This window comes from Lithobates pipiens, unplaced genomic scaffold (assembly GCF_037356315.1).
Source record: "Lithobates pipiens isolate NorthernLeopardFrog02 unplaced genomic scaffold, aLitPip1_a1.2 Scaffold_8, whole genome shotgun sequence".
NCBI classification, from domain to species: Eukaryota; Metazoa; Chordata; class Amphibia; order Anura; family Ranidae; genus Lithobates; species Lithobates pipiens.
This window is the reverse complement of record NW_027507903.1, coordinates 445,133,964-445,146,213: the sequence shown is the minus strand read 5'-3', so window position 1 is coordinate 445,146,213 and position 12,250 is coordinate 445,133,964.

Here is a 12,250-nt window from a genome sequence, read left to right as displayed (position 1 = left end):
TCTGTTCACCTCACACACATCTGTTCCCCTCTGTACCCTCCCCCACATGTCTGTTCCCCTCTGTATCCCTTCCCTATATATCTGTTCCCCTCTTTACCCCCACATATCGGTTCCCCCCTCTTTACCCCCCACGCATATCTGTTCCCCCCTCTTTACCCCCCACATATATGTTCCCCCCTCTTTACCCCCCCCCCCACATCTGTTCCCCCTCTTTACCCCCTCCCCCACATCTGTTCCCCTCTTTACCCCCCACCATATCTGTTCCCCTCTTTACCCCCCCCCCCCCCACCATATCTGTTCCCCTCTTTACCTCTCCACCATATCTGTTCCCCTCTTTACCCCCCCACCATATCTGTTCCCCTCTTTACCCCCCCTACCATATCTGTTCCCCTCTTTACCCCCCCACCATATCTGTTCCCCTCTTTACCCCCCACCATATCTGTTCCCCTCTTTACATCCCCCACATATCTGTTCCCCTCTTTACCCCCCCCCCACATATCTGTTCCCCTCTTTATCCCCCCCCCCCCCACATATCTGTTCCCCTCTTTATCCCCCCACATATATGTTTCCCTCTTTACCCCCTCCCCACATATATGTTCCCCTCTTAACCCCCCCCCACCACCATATCTGTTCCCCTCTTTACACTCTCACATATCTGTTCCCCTCTTTACATCCCCCACATATATGTTCCCCTCTTTACCCCCCCACACATATCTGTTCCCCTCTTTACCCCCCCCACATATCTGTTCCCCTCTTTACCCCCCCCCACATATCTGTTCCCCTCTTTGCACCCCCCCCACATATCTATTCCCCTCTTTACCCTCCCATATATCTATTCCTCTCTTTACCCCCCCATCTGTTCCCCTCTTTTCCCCCCATATATGTATTCCCCTCTTTAACCCCCCCATATATCTATTGCCCTCTTTAACCCCCACCTCCATGCACAACAGTTCCCCTCTGCACCCACCACCCCACCTCTGTTCCCCTTTGTGCATGCAATGCAATATAAACTTGACAATGCAATATTAACTTATACAGCAGAAAAATGTTTTTTTTTTTTAATTCAAGTTACTGGATGTGTGGTGCTTGTTCTTCCACTACCTGTGCGAACGGCGTGGTGGCCTCACCTCGAGCAGATCGGAGCTGCTGCCTGTCTTCCCACAAAAGATCCCCGATGGTCTAGGAGGAGGAGGACAGGGAAATCGCGGAAAGCTCGAAACTTACATGCAGGGTTCCATCTCATCCGCCCCGGCCGATTCCATGTGCCCTGCAACTAAGCAAGCACTTCAGGGCCTGCTGGCGCTGCTCTTTGTCCCTGGCTCTCTCCCCTCCTCTTCTTACTGCCTCTGCCAGGGACGCACTTCGGGCTGGGGATAGAGTGAAGTCCTGGCAGGGGAGTCCACGGCGTTCACATTGAGAGACGCATCCGGGAGAGCTTAGAAAAAAAAGGAGGCTGACAGAAGGGGGATGGAGAGGGTTATATGTTTGTGCGGGGATCACAGGCACATTTTACCGCGCCCCCCCCCCCCCCTCAGCCTAGCGACATTGCTGCTTTATGGTATTACCGGCCCTGCAGGTATTTTAAAAACCGAATCCCCAGCGAGTGGCTAGGGATCCGGATTTTACCGCCCCCACTACCCTGGCGCCCTAGGCAGCTGCCTGACTTGCCTATTGCTAGCGCCGGCCCTGCACACAGCATACCCAAGTTATGGGACTAAAAGATGCCAGGATCCTGCCATCAATCTTGGAGTTCCGCTCTTCCAAGGCAGAGGAGTGAAGAAACATTGCAGTACAGGCACTCATGGGTCGAATGTGAAGTCTCAAAAGGCACCAGGATTTCGTTGCTGTCTCAAGTCTAACTTTATGGGTTTCGTCGTGCTCAAGACAAGAAGAGGAGACCGCAGTGGTAGTAGTTATGGAGTTGGACCTTCTGGGCTGTTGTGGGTGGGTGCAAGATCATTGAGGGAGTGCATAAGTTCAAGAATGAACTTCGGGGGAACTGATGCGGAAATGTGAGACCTATGATTTTTACCTTCAATTATAATCAACATTAATAAATGGACATACAATATGGCTTAAACAGTGTGTCAGGAAATTGCCAGGACATTCTGAGAACAGCTGACATCATAAAACAGCTCTGGTTTAAGCTCTGTTTATAGTGTCAGTTATACCGCCTGGTTTATAGATGTACTGTCCCTTGCCTGGAGGGAATCACTTGTGGGTTGTTAGGCTAACAGAGTAGTAATGTTACCAAACTTGTTTTACTTAAATGTGGTTGGGCAGAGAGGGGTTTATGACATGTAAAGACCTCCAGTTGGCCAAGTGTGGCCACCTGGCTTATGTGCAACCCTCCACCCTTGAAGGAATGTGGCAATGCCTTAGCATATGGAAGGGGAGGGTGAGGAGGGGTGGGGTTTTACAAGTGTTTGTATATACCAGAATACAGACCCCTGGTTCAGTCTATTTGGTTTGTGATATAAGAAGCATGGGGACATAAGGTTTCTCTGAATATGTACCTCTTTCACTTTTCTTAGTGTGTGACTTCATCTTTTCTGTAACTTTTCCTATCCTAAAATGTGTCCTAATATACTGATAGCACTTTAACGTCCTTTATAACAATATTACAAGTTTCTTTTATGTACAATAGTAAGTTTGAATAAATTAGATTGTTATCCTTTTCACACAGTTATCATTTGTTATTGTTCATTGATTATAGCTGCAACCGCATGGGTCTGTTCTTATATAGACAAGGTTGTATTCACTTATTTGATGTATCATTAAGCATGTAAGTGAGGTAGGTATAAAGATCTCTATGTCAAAGCTTAATTGAATAAGCTGATTGGCTACCATGACCAGCTGCACCAGATTCTGAGTGCTTTAGTTTTAGTAAATCTCCCTCTTTGGGCCTAGCATGAATTTTGAGGGGGGACCACATATAAAAGAAAAAAAAACATGGGATCCTCCCTAAAATACACATTAGACCCTTTTTTGAAGGTGTGTACCTTATCCCTAAACCATACGAGGCCAAATGACCTCAACATGAAGGGGGTTCCCTACCACCCTGGCAAACCACCTTATCCCCCTGGCCTGGTGGTTTCCTGGGGGTGGTTATCACAATCTAGTAGACCTTACAAAATGAGGGGCCTGCAGATGCCAGCTTTTCACTCATGTGAATGAGTAAGGGGTTTATAGATTCCTGGTTACTCATTTTGTAAAATAAACACATTGACATTGTGTGAAAGTCCTTTCACAAAAAAGAAAAACACATATGCTTGATGATGTAAATGCATCATCAATCATATCATCAATGTAAATCCACTTCAATCATGATGAGCGATGGCCAGCAAACAAAAACATACTGATTTTGTTCATGTTCACTCTGGATGACTGCAAAGAGCATGACATTTGGTTAATGATGTCACCCAGAATACCCTTTCCCATTGCTTACATTTAATTGTCGGACCCAAGAGCTGGCAATTTGCAGCAGGCAGTCATAAGGAGAGTATGTTTTGACAGGTTATGATTAAAGTGGATCTACTTTGCTAGACAATATGATTGATGATGTATTTACATCGTGGGACTTTTTATATATTGTGGTATTGGACGTTATTTAGCTTCAGTGTAGAGCTTCACAGTGAGCTGAGTTTATGCCAGATCTGCAGTTTAAGGGCTTTTTGGCCCATGTTTATTGAAGTAAAAGAAAAACAGCCCAACCAGGATTCCCACGCAAAGGTTTCTTTACAAAGCAATAATGAAATAAACTGAAAATACTGAGCCACCTGGCTCTCTGGTCAGCACTGCTGTTCAGGCGTTGACCTTGGTCCTCTTGACTCTGTAACTGTGTCCCTGTTTGGTACCCACACTGTACCTCTGGTGACACTCTCTTACAGCTTCCTGGCTTGCATTATTGCCACACGGCTACTTCAGGCCTGTAGCCTTAGGTCTGCTCCTTATAACAAAAGGGTCTCCTTGAGTTAAGCTCTTTCCTAGCTTACTCCTGATCAGCGCTTTGCTGCTCTGTCACAAAGTACATCTGCTTCCTGCAGACATGCATGCTCTGGCTGCACCTACGCAGTCTCTGACTCATGCAGAGGAATGGGAGTCCACCTGACTCCCATGCATAAGCTTCCTTTCTGTCGGGTGGGGCCCTGAGCCATAGTGAGGTCACAACTAAATAGCCCAACACACAGCTGTGCAATCGGCATGCCTTTCTCTCCAACATCTGGTGTAAACCAGCAATATTACAGATAGCACAGGGTCCCAATGCCACATATCCTCCCTTCTTGTTTCAAACCTTGTTTAAATCCGTCGCCATAGAATCGGACACCTCTGTGCCAGTCATTAGCTGTGTAGGCCCATTTCTTTTTCCGGGTATGTTTCCACCAGCACTTCACCTTGGCACCTCTGTGCCAACTATCAGCAGCAGGAGTCCTAATCTGCCCAACCCTTTTTCTAAAGGGTAACGCCACCCACATCTTCTTTTGAGTGTGCTTCCATCAGCACTTCTTCCTGAACCATCGGCTCCCACTAATCTCTCTGTCCCTTCTACCTTCTGACCACGGGCTCCTCCCCTTTTTTTCCTCCCATAGACCTACTCTCCTGGGACTGTTGGGAACCCACTTCCATGAAACCTGTCAGGGACTGACCCCTCTCACTACCTGACGCAACACTGACCAACAACATCCGTTTCACAAGTTCACTAACCCTTGTGTGGTTACTCTTGGCAACCAAACCATCTGAGATCAACACCACATCCTTCTGTTTAACCTCAATAGCAATGTTCCACAAGGGGTTATAAAAAAAGGGGTGGGGGGAGAGTAGCAGAAGGTCCGTCCAAAGCGGGCATCGCCCATGCTGTGGAGCGTTCAATCATTTCCTGGGTCGGGGGTATTGCTCACTTCGCAAACATATTCACGTGTACCAGTAAAGTACCTTCAGGGCCTCCATTTATCACAGAAAGCCTCTTCTGTGTTGTAGAGGGTGGCCGACAGTTCCTCCATCCGGAGGATGTGATTAACTTTGGAGTACCACAAGACTTTGGAGGGGGCTGGGGTCGTCTCCAGAGCGCGGGTATGCGCGGTGAGGGTCTTTTTGTATTTCCTGACGGGTCTCTCAGTGAGGTGAAAGAGGCATGCCGCCGGGTTATCGGTGACATCAACGTTCGTTAATGTCTTGATCGTCGCAGTCACCCCTGTCCAAAAGCTCCGTAGAGCTGGGCATGTCCAGAAAATGTGGCTCATTGTCCCTACAGCCGCATCGCACCTCCAACAGGTGTCTGGGATTGTACTGTTCATTTTATGCAGGATAAACGGGACCCTATACCAACGTGTGACTATCTTATACCCCGATTCCTGATATTGTCTGGCAATGGAGGCTTTATGTGTTAGAGTTAAAATTTTTCCTATCTGCAGTGGGGTAAATTTCGTGTCCAAGTCCTTTTCCCATTGACGGATAAACGAGGGGTCTGACTCCCCCTCCATGCTAATCAAAAGGTTATACAAAAGGGAGAGGGTATGTCGCACTGGTTCACCCTTATGACAGAGGGATTCAAAGTATGTCAGGGTACGTGGAGTGTAGGGAACTCTTTGGATGGCTCGAAGAAAATGGCAAAGTTGGAATGTGCTAAACAAGTCAAGCGGAGGGTCAGTCAGATCTGTGATTGTTTGTGTGGACGGAAGCTCCCCCGAAGGCCAGATTTCCCCTAGACGATGTTTCCCACCCGCCGTCAACTGCCGTAGTCTCTTGTTGGTAAATCCCGGAGGGAATTCAGGATTGCCGATAATGGGAGTCATAGGCTAAGGTAGGGGGGCAATGTGCATGTGGCGGAACAATCTCCGTACTACAGAAAGTGTGGCTCCTATCAGGGGGTGATCCAAAAGATCCTTTGGGGGGGGGAGAATGGAAGCCAGGGGGAAGTCAGTAAGGGAATGGACACATCCTCGATCTCCATCTCCACCCATTGTTTGTGCGGCTGATTGCAATGCCAGTCCACCACTTTTGCAAGAAGAGTTGCTCTGTGGTATTGACGGAGATTGGGGAGGCCCAAGTCTCCTCTGTCTTTTGGTTTAGCTAACAGTTGCAGGCGGGCTCTCGGCGGTTTCCGTGCCCAGATAAAGTCCCGGAGTAGGACCTTCAACTGTTGAAAAAAGTTAGGGGGAATCCGAATGGGCAGCGTTTGGAATAGATATAAGATCTGTGGGAGGGCCGTCATTTTGAACGCATTGCACCAGCCAAACCACGTCAGGGTCAGGGCGTGCCAATTTCTTAAGTCTGACTTCAGTCTGCGCAGTAGGGGGATAAAGTTGATTGAATATAACCGCGACAAGTCTGCAGGGATGTCAACGCCCAAGTAACGTATGGAGTCGCCAGTCCATCGGAAAGGGAATGATTACCGGAGGCCCTGGAGTTCGCTATCAGGGACCGAGACGTTCAACACATGCGACTTGGTGCAGTTAATCTTGTAGTTTGATAAATTACCATAGCGCCTGAGGGCTTCTAAAATGTTAGGGAGCGAGGTATGTGGATTAGAAACAAAAAAAATTAAGTCATCTGCGTACGCCGCGATTTTATGGTGTGCAGATGATTTTATAAACAATCTTTATTTATAGGAGACAGGGTATTACAGCTTGATATACAGTAAAAGAATGAAAAAAAAATGAAAATGAACAGAGAGGATAAACATTTGCTGTAGGTAATGCTGATACGTAATACTCCAGTCATTTTTCACTTGTAGTGGGAAAAAGAACATGAATAGTCAACAGTCATAAATTAACTTGGTACTGATTAGGTTATTGAGAGAGTATTTACCAGGTGACGGGTCAGCACAGTAGGTCAACTCGATTGTTGGGCCGAGTAATTCCATTCTGCAGTCTATTTCGTACAGTATAGGACTGGTCTGTCCTCTTGTAAGGGGTTCCCACGCGTGATACGCTTGGTCAGCTTTAACATTCAAGATAACTCACGTGGGGCCGACGGCTTCCTAGACGACCGCGTGCGGGGGGAAGGGGGGCAGTCCTGCATAACAGCGGCACCAAAGTGACATTTCCCTGCTCAAGTCAGGTTGTCCCATGGCGTTAGGTCGCCAAATTTTTGTTGGGCCACCCAAGTCCTCCATTCCTCACCCGTCACCTGGCACTCAACATAGCAACCATCTGCCCGTAGGCAGCCATAACTATTCAAGTCATAAAGTATTAGAAAGTAGTTAAGTGAGAAAAAGAAGGGAAAAGAAAAGTGGTTTAGAGCATACCTGAAGCCTCTCGTCCGACTCCGCCTGCCGACAATATTCGGATCACTCCTGATGTGGCACATCAGGGGCTCCAGCGTCAGAATAAAAATTAGGGGGGACAGGGGGCCCCCCTGCCTCGTCCCGTTAGCGATTGTAAACAATTGCGAGCACCACTTGTTTATCCTGGACCGCCGCTTACGGGTTTGAATAAAGTGACATAACCCATCCTAGCATGTTAAGGCCCAAGCCAATGTGTTCCAGGGTGGCCCGCATGAAATGCCAGGCCACCCTGTCAAAGGCCTTTTCCGCATCTGTGGACAGCATGAGAAGGGGCCTGCCCTGGACGCGTGCCGCATGGATGAGGTTGAGAACTCGAACCGTATTATCTCTCGCCTCCCGCATCAGCACAAACCCTACCTGGTCAAAGTGGATCAGATTCGGGATATACGGTAGTAATCTGTTTGATAAAATTTTCGCGAAAAGTTTCAGGTCAACATTCAGGAGTTCTATGGGACAGTAATTTCCGCATTGGGCTAAGTCTTTCCCTTCCTTGGGAATCAATGATATAAACGCCCGTAAGGAGTCTGTCGGGACGACCGTGTCTCCTTTTAGGCAATTGTAGGCTTTCACGAAATGTTGAGTCAGGGGCGCCATGTACGTCATATAGTAGGTCAGGGTAAAGCCGCCTGGCCCCGGAGCCTTACGCGGTTTCGTTTGGGCCACCGCCGACTGGAATTCGTCTGCTGTAATCACCGACTCCAGTAACGAACAGACTTCGGTAGGTAAGGTAGGCATGCCGGACGACCGTATGTACTCCCCCGCCTCTGCCTGTTTGAGAGAAGCCGATGCCACGGATTCCGCCGCTCGAATATTGTAGAGTTTCTGGTAGTAGTCATGGAACACTTGAGCAACGTCCCTAGAGGAGTGGACCTTGGACCCAGTTGTAGTAGAGATATGCGGGATAAATGTGCGCTGTCTCTGACCCCTCAATGCCCTTGCAAGCATAGCACTGGGCTTGTTAGAGAATTCAAAAAACGAGCGTCTTGCCCATGACAAGCTTTGAATTGTTTTCTGATAGAGTAAATCGTGCAACTCTGTCCTCGATCGAGTGAGATCAGCCAGGTGAGTTTCCGCCAGGAATCTTTTATGGAGGAGTTCGAGAGAGCGCACCCTGCGAATCAGAGACTCAATCCTTGCATTTTTTTCATGTTTTTTCTGGGCCCCAATATGGATCAGCACACCCCGCACCACACACTTGTGAGCCTCCCAAACACATAAAGGACTTGTGGTTGGGTTCACGTTTTCCCTGAAGTATTGCACAATAGCTTCCCCTACCGCCTTGCGGGTCTCCGGGGACTGTAGCAGGGATTCATTAAGCTTCCAAGTGGGCGGTGCATGGGAGCCCAGGTCCCAGTTCAGGATGACATGGATCGGAGCGTAATCTGAGAGGGAGACATGGTCAATCAGTGCAGTGGAGACTAGTGGCAGATCTTTATGCTGGATTTGAAAGAAGTCAATCCTGGAGTATGTGTGATGGACCGAGGAGAAGAATGTATAGTCTCTACCGTCCGGGTGCAAAACCCGCCAGGGATCGACCAGATTCAAACCCAGAAGCTCAGCCTTCAGGTGCTTGAGGAGTGAATAGGAGAGGTGCGACGCTCCACGGGTGACATCAATCAAAGGCTCTTGTGCATAATTGAAGTCTCCACCCATCAGGAACACCCCTTCCCTGACTTCGAGAATGATAGGGGTTAACGCTCTAAGGAATGATAGATGGCCTGAATTGGGGAAATATACATTCAACAAGGTCACAATGGTCTGTCCAATCTTGCCCTTGAGAAGGAGGAAACGACCTAGCAGGTTATCCCTTTCTTCCAGTAAGGTCCATGGTATTGATTTTGCGATCAATATACTGACCCCCTTGGATTTGGGGATGGGGGAGGGAGCATGGTATGCAGTGGGGAAATTCCTATTACCCAGCCTGGGCACTGCCTGCTGCTAAAAATCTGAGTGCGAGAGCTTTTGAGGTCAGCGAGGAGTCGGGAGCGCTTCTCTGGGGTGGAGAGGTCCCTAGTGTTCAAGGACCTGATTTTAATGCCCCTGGCGGGGAAGCCGGGGGTAGTGTCTCCGGGAGGAGGCATGGGCACAGCGAGGGAGAGAAAAAAAAAGGGGGTGATGGGGGAGCCCCGCCGCCGGACAAAAACTAGGAATAGGGAAGGGAGCGGCAGAGGGGGACGGAGAAGTTGGAAGGAGAGAGAGGGGTGAGTGTAGAACAGAGACAGAGAGAAAAGCAGAAGAAAAAAAAGTTGGCACCAAAGAAGCGCAGTTACAAAGGCAACTGCGTGGCTGCCCTAAACTGCTAATACAAGCGTAGCGCAAGAAAGCGCAGCCTATGGATGGGACGTGGGAGACTAATGTAGTCAGAGCAAGAGGAGCCGTGTGATCGGGCCATAGAGCCCATTTCACTGTTCGTACATATATAACTGTGACCGGAGTCAAAAATACCAAGCTAAAACCTGTCCCCAACAACTCCTAGTACAGCTCATCATTACATTTGAAAAAACAGTAATAAACAGAAAAACAGAACACAACATAACCCATATCATTAACAATGGACCCGAGCACCAACCCCCGCTTCCAGGAGGGGGGGAGGCAGTCAACCGCCGGCCAACGGGACCCCCCCAGAATCAGAGACCGTCTGCTCACCTCCCAGTCTCCCAACCGTTGCCGGCCATCTCTCCCCGCCTGCAAATCCCCATACCTAGTCTCGTGGGGTTATACTGTGGGTGTATGCGGGTCCGGGTCAGGTTGCAGGGGTAAGGCACATGCCAACCCCCCCACCCTTCTCCAAAGTCCAGGCCACATGCCCCGAGCAGTGCGGTGTCAAAAAATCTAAATATCAAGCCCCCGGCATCGATTCCAAAGTCTATAGTCAGCTATGTTATAGTATCCTCCTCCTGTTTCCCCCTTATAAAACAAAAAGAAAAAGCTACGGTGCAGCACAAGAAAAAAAAGGAGGGAAGAAAAACAAAACCAAAAAAATAGAAACAAATGAAGGATACTGCCCTGGCTGGAAATAAATGGTCCCATGTTGCTGGACAAACGGCAGGAGAGCCTCCTTTAGTCCGTCAGAGATAACAGTATACAGACTGCTCATCGCGGGGGAAAGGGCCTCCATCTTGGGCATTAGGGTTCCGGAGAGATGGGGGTATTCCTCGGGTCCCTTCTGGACCGGGAACGGTACCTGCGTCTGCCTGATTTTTGAGGTCTAGGCGGAGGGGGTCTCGCGGGGTCTGCTGTAAGCGGGAAATCCAACCAATCTGGAACGGGGATCTCCTGCACCTCTAGGAATGCAAAAAGGTCTGGGAGCTGGTCCGGCCACCGTAAGGCAAAGGTCTCAGTGCCCTTGGATCTACCAGGTGGAAAGGGTGTCCCCAGCGATAGGTGGCCCGACGCCTCTCACTACCTCCAGCAGAGGGCGTAACATGCCCCGCATCCGCAGTGTGAGACGGGAAACGTCAGGGAACACCTGCACAGTGGCACCATCAAAGTCAATCGGGCCTGCGGTCCAGGCCCGCCGCATGATGTCTTCCTTTATGGCGTAAAAGTGAACCCTGGCCAAAACGTCCCATGGGGCGGAGGTGTCCCTGCCCCTGGGGCCCTGTATCCTGTGGACCCGGTCCAACTCCAGTTCCGCTGTGGGGGGTTTGTCTAACAGCTTGTTAAGAATGGCCGTGACAGTTACTTTGAGGTCTACCCCGGAGGTGGCTTCGGGGAGACCCCGCAGGCGGACATTGTTCCTACGACTGCAGTTCTCCCCGTCGTCAACGGAAAGCTGCAGCGCGCTGAGGTGGCATCTGTACCCCTGCTGGGCCTCCTCCAAAGCCAGCACCCTTGCATCTAATGTGTCCGTAAGTGCCCCCACTGTCGCCACCCGTGGGTCCACCAAATCAATGCGGTTGTTGAGTTCGTTAATTTCCTTAGTCAGGGTACTCACTATTGTGGCAGTGGATTCTGCGAAGTCCTGCTTTGTGGGGAGCAGCGCCAGCATCTCCTGCCATGACTCCACCGGTGGGCAGCTCAGAGATCCAGGTAACAGGGTCAGCTGTGAGCCTTCCGCCTGCGGAATGTCTGGAGAGGGTATCAGTGAATCTGACCTGCGTCCTGGTGTGCAAGGCTCCAGCGGCGCCGGGAGAGGGCCGTTCAATGATTTCTTGGCCTGGGCCGAGGCGGAGGCACTCGTGCGCGGCGGCGCCATCTTGGATCCCGCGGCCCTCGGCTGAGATAGGGGGCCGCGGAGAAAATAACTGGAGATGTCTGGGGTTTTAGTCACGGGCGGAGTGCTGGGGTATCGTCCCGGTGCGGACATAGAAGAAGAGTCCCGGTCTGCACGCTGTAGAGAGCTCCCGGCCCGATCGTGTCACGGAGTGTGCGACCTCACGGCTCCATTGTCAAGCCACACCCCCCCACACCAATCTCTTTAACCATTTCTGTGTCCATTGGTACCTCAACCAACACCTCTGAGCTGTCCAACAATGCTCTACAGTGCTTCTCATCCACTTTTTGGTTACAGTTACTAACACTGTTATTTCCTATCAGAGTGTTTCTGGGTACCTCAAACTGCACCTCTCTGTGAGTGATGGATTGAATTCCCACGACTGCTGTGTCTATTTCAGGCCCTTTCATTAAATGAGGTCTAACGGCCGAGACAGCACAAATTCCATGTACCAACCACTGCTCAGCTGCACCTCAGTCTGCACCAGCAGGAATGCACGTCATCACACCAGCATACGGAGAGACTTCCACTATGTCTATCATTTCTGATTCCTCTAGCACAGGGATGTCCAAACTTTTTTCAAAGAGGGCCAGATTTGATGAACTGAACATGCGCGAGGGCCGACCATTTTGCCTGACATTCTTTGAACCATTAAAATTCGGTCTAAGTGTGTTCGTCCGAGCACTAATACACTGCCCAACAAGAATTCTCTTGCCTTTGTGGCTGTGTGTGGTAAAGAGATGAACTCA